Below are 11,554 nucleotides of genomic sequence, written 5' to 3' on the forward strand. Positions count from 1 at the left end.
ATGCTCCGGTGGTTTCCATGGAGACGGAGCCGCAGTGGGAATGAGGATAAGATTTCATTCCTCTTGTCGAGAGATTGTGGTCAAAGGAAGCGGCAGGAGGAAATGCCTCAAATAATGGGTAACTGAAACGGCAAAGAAGGTTGGCAGGGGAGCAAACTAGCACCAGGTAAGTATAGGTCTGAGATTGAATCTCCAACTAGTTCCCCACATCCATCTCCGCCCTCACCACACTCCAACCCCCGTAGTTCTCCTCCCTACATTCTTTTCCACGTCTACACCGCCCCTCAACTCCTCTCCCAGTTCCAACCCCTATCCTCTCTACTTCTCCCCTCCCCGTCTCCACCTACTTTTCTACCCTCCACTCCTCTACTACACCGTACCAACTCCATTTCTCCACCCAGAGGAACAACATTATATGGGGTCCTGCAGCATTGGCCAGGGAGACTGATGCATTTTCTGGGGCCATCGTCAAAGACTGAGGAACTACCTTAACCTGGATTAAAGGATGAAGTGCGATAGACTTAATTAACATTTTAGAATTGTGGTGATGTTAATGAAAATGCCCAGTTGTTGTATTAGGGCTTGGTTGAATTTTGAGGTTAATTGTTTGGGGCATGGTAAATAAGTAAACTATACATTGCATTTGTTGGGCTTGCACAGCTATATCTTCCAATAAGATTGTAATTCATAGATATTCCATTAGCTCTGAAAATATGCTATCTGCCTATAGGAACTTTGGAGGTTAGAGAAAGACCAGGAGAATGATTGAGAAGTGTGCTGAGGCAATGATGCAACGTTGTATAGCAGCAGTTTTCAAAGTGCATGTCGGCTTTATTAACCTTTGTCTAAAGTAGCTCATGTGAACTTCTGGAACATATTTAAGATGGAAATAAATCTTTGTGGACAACTGAATAAAGTAGTCAAAGGTTTTAGTGAGGTTATAAAGGGACACGAATTGTGACTGAGGCTTCTTCCCACCTCTATTTTTCTTGAAATTGAGATGTGATGAAGATTACAGCTACTGCACGGGATGACGGGATAACTTTTCCTATAGTAAACAGGAAAACTCCTTTGTGGTTACCACTGTTTTACTTGTCTTCTTTCATGGGCATATGTGTATATAATAACTTGTGATCTGCCCTGTAAATCTACCTGAGTAGAATATTTCCAATGCTGATTAGACTATTCAGGCAGATAGATTCTAAATGAGGCTGATTGTAAAAGCAGCAAGTACTGAAATATGGTAAGACAAAATTATTGCTTCAAATATTTCATTATTGAGTGTTTGACTTTCTAAAGTTATCCAGGGCAGTGTGCTCTTCATTAACACATTGTAAAATAATGTTATTATTATATGCATCTACATAAAATTGCTTCAAAAATTCCAACTTAATTGAATTTTGCAACTTTGAGTAGCCCATACCCTTGCTGTTCTACTCCCTACACGTCCATGCCACTGACACCCAACACACTCACTAGTCCTCCAAATTTTCTTTTCCCTTTGCTCATCTGTCCGTCATCTTTTCCCCCCCACTTAGTTCCACCTATCATCCAGTAAGCTTTATTCCAATAGCCCCCCCCCACACCCCCACCCATACCTTTGTACTGGATACCTCCCTCTTCCCTCTCAGTTCTGATGCAGGGTCCCAATCTGAAACACCATTTTCAATCTTTTGCTTCCACTGATGCTGTTTGACTCAGAGATTTTCCAGCATTCTGTTTATTGCTTCATTCCTGCTGTTCACCTTTCTGTTTACTCCTGTCTCATGATATTACACCACATTAAGATCTGTCCTCCTAACGTCTTCCAACATGTGGTGAAATCTCATGAATGTGAACCTCTGTCCCATTTGACCTAGATGCTGAGTATATGTGTAAGCCTGAAGTAAAAAAATGGTAAATGTCACAACACCTTTATAACAGTAAATGTTGGAATTTCTGGCACCCTTGGAAATTTGATGGGCTGGACAAGCAGATTTTCCAGGTTATTGGATATTATTCAATAATACAACAATTTGTTTGTATTCATTTTTTAAAATGTGTTTTCTGCTGAGTTCAAGGGATCCGGTCTCCAGGCGCAAACCCACACATCTCCATGATGCTTCGTGTTACAGACCCTGGCTCTGGCCACACACCCTGGTTGTATTCTGGACCAATGAGGGAACCAGTGCCAGACCATCTGGATTTCTGAAAAATTGGATGTTGGATTATTGGAGGTTTGCAGTGTTTGGCATGTTGATTGTGTATTTCTTGGGAAGATGCTGGAATTGGCTGCATTATCTACCCATGCTAGTGTACTGGAAGCAATATTTTTCCTGTTGGTAAAATTTAACGTTTGAAGAATATTTTGTACAGTAGAATTTTATTTTCTTGGCCGATCCGTTTGTTTTTGTTGCAGTACTGTTTGCTACCAGCATATGGCAGTGTCATACCACAAACTAGAGAGGAAAAAAAATCTGAGTCCTTTATGTGCCCCACCCATACACAGGTTTTAAAAAAAGGGGGAGAAAAAGATATTTGCCTACCTTGCCTTGATATGTAGTACAATTAGGGTTAAATATTGATTAAGAAATTACAGTAGTGTAAACCAATAAACAGGTGCTGGAAATCCAGAGCAGCACACACAAAATGCTGGAAGAACTTGGGTCAGGCAGCATCTGTAGAAATAAATAAACAGCCGATGTTTCAGGCCAAGACCCTTCATCAGTACTGGGAAAGAAGGGGGAAGAAGCCAGAATAAGAAGGTGGGGGAGGGGAAGGAGTACAAGTTAGAAGGTGATAGGTGAAGCCAGGTGGGTGGGGGAGAGGTGTAGAAGTAAGAAGCTGGGAGGCGATAAGTAGAAAAGGTAAAGGGTTGGAGAAGGTAAAGGAATCTGATAGGAGAGGAGAGTCAACTATGGGAAAAAGGGAAGGAGGAGTGGCACCATGGAGAGGTGATAGGGAAGTGAGGAGAAGAGGTCAGGGAGAGCCAGACTGGTGAATTGAAGGAGAGTGGGAAAAATATTACCGCAAGTTAGAGAAATCGATGTTCATGCCATCAAGTTGGAAGCTGCCAAATGGAATGTAAAGTGTTGCTCCTCCAGTCTGAGAGTGACCTCCTTGTGGCTGTAGAGGAGGCCGTGGACTAACATGTTGAATGGGGATTGGAATTGAAATAGTTGGCCACTGGGAAATCCTGGTTTTTGTGGATGGATCGAAAGTGCTCAATAAAGCAGTCCCTAATCTATGTTGGGCCTCACCAATGTACAGGAAGCCGCATTGGGAGCACTGAACTTACCAATATAGAGGAGGTAGCATGGGGAGCACAGTGCTTTCTGGGGTCATTTCCAGAGCAGCAGAGATGAATGGAGCAATTGAGTACAAATGTCTTTACTGGCATATCTCACCAAAATCAAAATATCTTTTGTCAGACTGTTACCTCTGGCAATAATTTTCAAAGTTTCAGTTCTGTATTTGGGGCTGCAGCCAGCTCCTTAGGCTGGATCAGACAAATGAATTCACTGTCATCTGTTTGCAAGCCAGTGGTCTAAGCTAATTTCTGGAGATGTGCAACCTCTGTTTAGTGCCAGGCCAGAGTAAACTCTAGATGTAGAATTCCTGCTTTATCCATTTATCTTGGAAAGGGTAGATGCCTGGTAGCTGCCCGACGCTGGCCCCCTAGGCCTGAGTCGATGTAGCAGTAGTAATACTGGTAACAGTGATTTTTTTTTTGCAGTGATCCCCTGGATATTTGTCGGTGTTTAGCTGGAGTAAGGGTTAGAAGCTAGGAAAAACCTAAAATGTATTTGGATTACATTTCTGTAAATCTTTTGTGTTTTTTAAAAAAAAGATATTTTTTGTTTTTTGTCTATCCAGGATCTAAAGCCAGATGGTAATAAGCTGTTTATAAACAGATGGCACTGCTTTCTTAATTCTGGACTGGGCAAAATATTGTCATCACTCATAGAAAAATTGAAGTTAAAATGGCTCCCAAGAGAATTGTCTACAAATGAGCCCTGTTATGTGGAGTTACTGCATTAAAGGTGCTACTTAAATTTTATTTGTGATAGTATCTCCATTAAAGTTCCCACAATAAGTTGTTCTCTTGAGTTCCCACTGTTTCTACATCCCAGTGATGGCACTCCTCTCATCCTTCCCCTAAACCTAACATGGATTAAACACTTGTGTGGTATGTGCTGGTGTGAGTGAATAAAGCTGGAGTGCACCTGCAGCTGGACAAGATCCAAAATATTTGAGTGCTCCTGTATCCATACCCATCTAAGATGGTCGGAGTAAAGAAAAGAATGTTGATAACCCAATAAATTTATGTTTGCTGCACAATCTTCAGACCAGATACAAACCAATCTTGATCTCCACATACTTTGGGCTTATGGCAGCCAATGCATTTTGCCACTTAAATATACACAATTGTTTTAGTACCTCAACTGAAAATAGACAGCAGACTTATGAGAATCAGAAAAGAGAGGTTAATTTGGATGGTGACTCTTTATCAGAACTGCAATTTGAAAATGAACAAACCTGTTTAAGGCTCTTTCAGGCTTGAAATATTTGAAGTTTTCCTTTTTCTCTCCCTTAATGCCATGTGATTTATATAGTACCGTGTCTCAACAAGCATTCAGTAACCCTGTTTTAAGAAGAAAATGTTGTATGCTCCTGTAGTTTCTTTTCAAACTAAATGGAAATCAGTTGAATCTGCTTTTGATTCTACTGTAAATTTATTCATTTTGCGAGTAGAATGAAATTACATAAATGTCACACATTTCCACATTTACCACATGCTGCCTAAACATTGCAATTAAAATGCCTGTTTCGCTTATGTCTTAAAGTATTGTGCTTTAAAGTCCAATTAAATCAAAGAGCTCTCTCCTAGTTTACATTACTATCAAAGTCCTTTACTTTGATTCCCAGCCAGTATTTTTTTGCCAACGTTCACATTCGTTATAGATATTATTGTATTCCACAACTTAAACTTCCTGTTAATTTATTCACACCTTTTTTATTTTCGAATTTTGGGAAAAAAAACCATAACATTGACACAGGAATTCACAAGTATAGTGAGTTGTAATTTCATACTGGTGGGATGCTTGGTTATTCTGGCTGATGAATTATGGAAAATGTCCCAACCAAACATAGTTTCCGCAATGGTCTAGTGGGCGTATGCCCTGTGTGGTGTGCTACTAGGCTGCAATAGTTTATAGCTGTGATATGTTCCCTAGTCTAAGATAAGGGACTACGAAAACATTTTTTTTTTCTGAAGGGGACAGCAGCTTGCCCCTGATCCTGATTACGGAGTAAGTGGTGAAACCAAAAGGTGTACTGGAGTAGGTGGTTCCTTTCACAGTTCTGAACTTAAACATTGGTCAGTAAAGTGATGTACCAGAGAATGGTGTAACGTTAACAGCAGTACCAACAGCTAAAGGTTACAGAGCATTAAACAAGAAAAGTTGCCCATGTTGTTTCATGAACACTTAGATACTATGTATTTGTGGGAGAAAATCTAAGGAAAAATGTAATTCTGAGAAGATATTGCTTTGACAATGATTGATCTGTTAATCTGCCAAGTTCGCCAATGACACAACAATGGTTGGCCTTAACAACAACGACGATGAGATGGCATACAGAGATATAGAGTGGAGGTAGAGCAACCTGCAGAATGGTGTGAGCATGGCAACTTGAATCTTAAAGTGGAGAAGGCTAAAGAGATCATTGTTCACTTTAGGAAGGTGCAGGCTGACCATTCCTCACTGCACATAAATGCTCCTCCATGGAGAGTTAGGAGCACCAAGTTTCTGAGAGTGCACATATTAGACAAATAAACAATCATACCTGGTCCTGGAACACCACCTTTTTAGTCATGAAAACATAGCAGTGTCTCTGTTTCCTGAGGAGATCGAGGTAAGCAAGCTCCATTCATCCCCAATCTACCAATTTTTGCAGCAGCACCGTTGAGAGTGTCCTGACCAGCTACATTATCATCTGTACAGGAATTGCAAGGCATCTGACTGCAAGACCCTACAAAGGATTGTAAGGACTGCTGAGAAGATTATTGGGGTATCTCTTCCTCTCATCCAGGATATTTATCTAGGGTGCTGTTTATGCATGACGCATAGCATTGTCAAAGATCCCTTCCATCCATTCCACAATCTCTTTGTCATCCCACTCCCCCACCATTAGGCAGGAGGTACCATAGCATTAGAACAAGAACTATTAGGATAGCTTCTTCCCTCAGGTAGTGAGACTACTGAACTCCCTGTTACCACTCGGGTCTCATCACACATGAAGTGACAGTACTGTTTATTTTTTAACTCGGGTCATAAATGCACCTTATGTTAAATGCCAATCTTCTGGAATATATTTTATTATTTGATAATTTATTTTTGGAAATACTACTTTGTGTTGTGCCCTTTAGCCTGGAAGAACCTTGTTTCATTTGGCAGTGTACACGCAGATAGTTGATTGACAATGAATTTGAACTTGATGGTGTGATGGATCCCTGATGATATTCAATACCCCACCTACTTTCTCCACAAGCCACTGCTTCTGAGAGCATCAAAACAATAATAATAAAACTCCTCTGGTACTAAATGGTTATCCCCCTACCGTTAGGAGATGGCTCCCCTACTGCCCATATGCATAGACTTTCACTTTATTTGGAATTTGGAATTCGAGACCTCCTTCTTACAGACCTGGGATACTTATTTCAATGGATTGCTTCCATCCCCACAAGGAAGTCAGTTAAGGCTGCATGAGGCTGCATGTAATAGGGACATCAAGATGAACAGTATAGTCTTGAACAGTACTGTGCAAAAGAGCATTGACTGCACTGCACTGCTGCAAAAAAAAAATCATGACGTATGTGAGTGATGTTAAACCAGATTCTGGTATGGGTGTCTATTGTGGACTGAGAGTGGGAAGGGGGGAGGGAGAAGGGAATCATGGTTGGGAAAAGGGGAAGGAGTGGGAGAGACATTCTGTAATAATCAATAAACCAATTGTTTGGAATCCAGTGACTTTGCCTGGTGTCTCAGCTTGGGTGTGTTCCATCCTCCCACCTCTGGCACTCCTCTGCCACCTGTCCCACACCCTTCCTGCAGCGCTTCACCCTCGCCATTCCCAACATCTTTGGCTCCTGCCAGGTTTACACGCTCACTCTCTACTCCATGTTGGCAAATACTGTGCAAAAATCATAGGCACCCTAGCTATATACTGTATATGTGCCTAAGACTTTTGCATAGTGTCTCATTATTACTTTAGACTGTGCTTTACCTACTAGGCTGTGTAAGTTTGATTTACAGTTTGTTTATGCAATGCCATTGAGTTCTGAACCACCTTGTCAATTCTGTGTCTAGCTGACTGGAGACTGTAGCAGAATTCCTAACCCCCGTGCAGATCCTGACATGCTGCATTATTCTTGAGTATCACTTGTCAACAAGTACTTGGAGTAAATAGTCGCTGAAAGCTGTTAATACTACAAATTGTAAAATTGCTGAAATTCTTTCACCCACCTGGAAACCTAGAGTGTTCAGCACACACTGTCACAACAATGTCAAATAATACTAACATTTTCATACTTAATAACCCTGAAGAATGCAAGCAACAGCAAGCATTGGGGAATTAAAAAAATCTTAAGTTTTTTCACCATTCCCTTTAAACCAATACCCTTGCCATATATCTAGGGAATCATAGTTTAACCTTAGTTGACCTGGCTAGAGAAAAGTCCTGGAGTAACTTGCAGATCACTCTATAAATTTTTTTTAAACCTACGACAGATAACTGCTGGGTTGATAAACTGATCTGCATCCTACGTGGTATTAAGTTCCAGGCTGACCCTCAGTCAAACTTGCTCGTGTCTGGATCAGGGTGAAAATTGACAGTGGACTTCATAGAACTCAAGGTTAAATGGTGAGCTGATTGTTCGGCATAGTTCCGAATAGTTATAGAAAAGTACAGCACAGGAACATGCCTGTTGGCCTATCTAGTCTGTGCTGAACCATTTAACTGCATTCTTCCACTGACCTGCACAGGTCCATAGCCTTCCATACTACTATCATCGATGTACCAATCTAAACTTCTCTTAAATGTTATAATCAAACTTGCATGCACCACTGGTGCTAGCAGCTCATTCCACACTCCCATGACCCTCCTGAGTGAAGAAGTTTCCTCTTATGTTTCCTTTAAACTTTTCACCTTTTGCCATTCACCCATGACCTCTTATTGTAGTCTGGCCCAACCTCAGTGGAAAAGCAAATGAGAAAATCTGCAGATGTTGGAAATCCAAGCAACACACACACAAGATGCTGGAGGGACACAGCAGGCCAGAGAGCATCTATGGAAAAGAGTACAGTTGACGTTTTGGGCCGAGAATCTTCATCAGCACCCTTCCTGCTGAAGTGTTTCGGCCGGAAACATTGACCGTACTCTTTTCCATAGATGCTACCTGGCCTGCTGAGTTCCTTCAGCATTTTGTGTGTGTGTTGCTCAGTGGAAAAAGCCTGTTTGCATTTACCCTATCTATACCCCTTACAATGTTGTATACCTCTATCAAATCACCTCAAATCACCTCTTAATCTTATGCATTGCAAGGAATAAAGTTGTAACCAAGGCATAAAGTTGTAATCTTTCCTTGTAGCTTGCATCCTGCAGACCCAGCAACATCCTTGTAAATTTTCTCTGTACTCTTTCAATCTTATTTTCATTATTCCTGTAGGTAGGTGATGAAAACTGCACCAAATACTCCAAATTAGGCTTCACCAATGACTTTTAGAACTTCAACATAACATCCCCTCTCCTGTCCTCATACTTTAATTTATGAAGGTCAATGTGCCTAAAGCTTTCTTTATGATCCCATCTATCTGTGATGCCACTTTCAATGAATTATGGACCTGTATTTCCAGATCCCTTTGTTCTCCAACACTCCTCAGTGTCCTACCATTCACTCTATAAGGTCTACCCTGGTTGGTCATACTGAAATGCAACACCTTGCACTTGTCTGAATTAAATTGCTTCTTCCATTTTTCAACCCTTTTTTCCTGTTGCAGGCTATGATGGTCTTGCTTCCTGTCCACTACACTTGGTGTCTTCTGCAAATTTGCTGAATCAGTCAACCACATTGTTATCTAGATGACAAACCACAATGAACCCAGCATCGATCTCTGCAGAACTCCTTTGGTCACAGGCCACCAGTCTGAGAGGCAACCATCTATTACCACTCTCTGACTTCTTCCCAAAAGCCAATATCTAATCCAGTTTACTACCTCACCTTGAATGCTGAGTGAGTGAACCTTCTTGTCCAACCTCCCATGCAGGACCTTGCCAAATGCCTTGCTGAAGTCCACGTAGACAACATCCACTGCCTTGACTCCATCCACTTTCCTGTTAATTTCATTGAAAAACACTACAAGATTGGTTAGACATGACCTACCATGCATGAAGCCATGTCTATCCAAATACTCATACTTGGTCCCTTAGAATACCTTCCAATAACTTTCCCACTACTAATGTCAGGCCTATATTTTCAGAATTTATTTTCAGAGCCTTTTTTTAAAACAGTGGAACAACTTTGGCTATCCTCCAATCCTCTGCTCTCTCACCTATTGCTAAGGATGATTTAAATATCTCTATTAGGACCCTGGCAATTTCTGCACTTGCCTCCTGCAGGGTCTGAGAGAACACGTTGTCAGGCCGTGGGGATTTATCCTCCCTAGTTTGCCTCAGGACAGAAAACATCTTTCCTGAATGGGGTCCATGAAGTTGATGCTGCTTTGCCTCACTTCTGTAGACTCTGCGTCCATCTGCTGAGTAAACAGAGATGCAAAAATATTCATTTAAGATCTCCTCCATCTCTTTTGGCTCCACACATGGATTACCATTCTGATCTTCCAGAGGACCAAGTTTGTCCCCTACAATTCTTTGGCTGTTAATATCTGTAGAATTCCTTAGTATCCTCCTTCACTTTATTTGCTAGGACAAAACTCATGCCTACCTTTAGCCCTCCTGGTTTCTTTCTTAAGTGTTCTCCTGCATTTCTTACACTCCATAAGCACTTCATTTGTTTCTACCTGCCTATACCTGCTATGCACCTCCTTTCTTTTTCTTAACCAGGGCCTCAATATCTCTTGAAAACCAAGGTTCCTCACACCTGTTATCTTTACCTTTTATTCTCATAGGCACTTACAAGCTTTGTATTCTCAAAACTTCACTTTTGAAGGCCTCCCACTTACTAGCTACATCTTTGCCAGGAAACAGAATGTCCCAACCCACACTTGTCAGATTCTTTCTGATACCATCAAAATTGGCCTTTCTTCAATTTAGAGTCTCAACCTTGGACCAGACCTATCTTTTTGCATATTTACTTTGAAACTAATGGTATTATGATCATTAGATGCAAAGTGTTTCCCTACACAGACTTCTGTACCTGCCCTGTCTCATTCCCTAATAGCAGATCAAGTATTGCACACACTCTCATTGGGACTTCTACACACTAATTAAGGAAACTTTTCTGAGCACATTTGACAAATTCTATCCCATCTGGTCCTTTTACACGATGGGAATCTCAGTCAATATGTGTAAAGTTAACATCATCTACTATAACAACCTTGTGTTTCTTGCAACAGTGCGCAATCTGTCTACAAACTTGTTCCTCTAAATCCCTTGGATTGTTGGGTAGTCTGTAATATAGCTCCATTAACATGGTCATCCTTTCTTATGACTCAGTTCCACCTGTAACACCTCATTAGATGAGTTCTCCAGTCTGTCCCGAGTGAACACTGCCATGACATTTTCCTGAATAGTAATGCCACCGCTCCTCCTTTAATCCCTCCCTCTTTGTTGCTCTAAGACAATGGAACCCTGGAATATTGAGTTGTCAATCCTGCCCTTCCTGCAACCAAGTCTCACTGATGGCTACAATATCATAATTCCAGGTATTGATCCATGCCCTGAGCTCATCTACCTTTCCTATGATACTAGATCAGGGTGAACATTGACAGTGGACTTCATAGAGCTCAAGGTTAAGTGGTGACATGGTTTTTCAGCTTCATTCCTAATGTGCTCACTCTTGTGTATCAATAGCAACTTAGCATCTTAAACCAAGTGGCTGCCCTTCAAATAGATGTTTTGTTGTGTTATTAGGCTGCCCATCACTGAATTAGAATCTGATCATGTGTATTCTACCATGAGTACCTGGACAATAATTAGATTAAGACTTGTTAAAGATCACAAAGGCAGTTAGAGTAACTCCTGTTCCAGATAAGATCAGCGGATTGTATACATAGAGAAGCTTTCAGTGATCAGATAGGCAGTGTCATCATCTCTTGGTGGAGTTAAGAAGGGATAAAATACCGATTGACAGCTATGATTGTTGTTATCCATGGAGGTACTTCAAAGTCCTTCCTGACTGTAAGGAGGAGGTACAGTCTTGAATACCCTTTGGCTTGTAAGACAATAATAAGGGTAACTGGGTGAATATCCGGGTACACTTCATCCATGGATCTTTTAGCTCATAGTTCTTTGCAAATCACTAGATATTTCTTTATAAGGTCTGTTCATTTTCCAA

The 11,554-nt window shown here is 41.1% G+C and overlaps 1 long non-coding RNA gene across 1 annotated transcript; it reads left to right on the forward strand.

Annotated features, from left to right (window-relative positions):
* Positions 1 to 24: 24 nt before the first annotated feature.
* On the forward strand, positions 25 to 4,057 carry LOC134337696 (uncharacterized). The gene is made up of 3 exons (XR_010016045.1): positions 25 to 166; positions 2,055 to 2,216; positions 3,856 to 4,057. It is a non-coding gene; the product is annotated as an uncharacterized LOC134337696 (long non-coding RNA).
* The last annotated feature ends 7,497 nt before the right edge of the window (positions 4,058 to 11,554 follow it).

Source organism: Mobula hypostoma, chromosome 25 (assembly GCF_963921235.1).
Source record: "Mobula hypostoma chromosome 25, sMobHyp1.1, whole genome shotgun sequence".
Lineage (NCBI taxonomy): Eukaryota > Metazoa > Chordata > Chondrichthyes > Myliobatiformes > Myliobatidae > Mobula > Mobula hypostoma.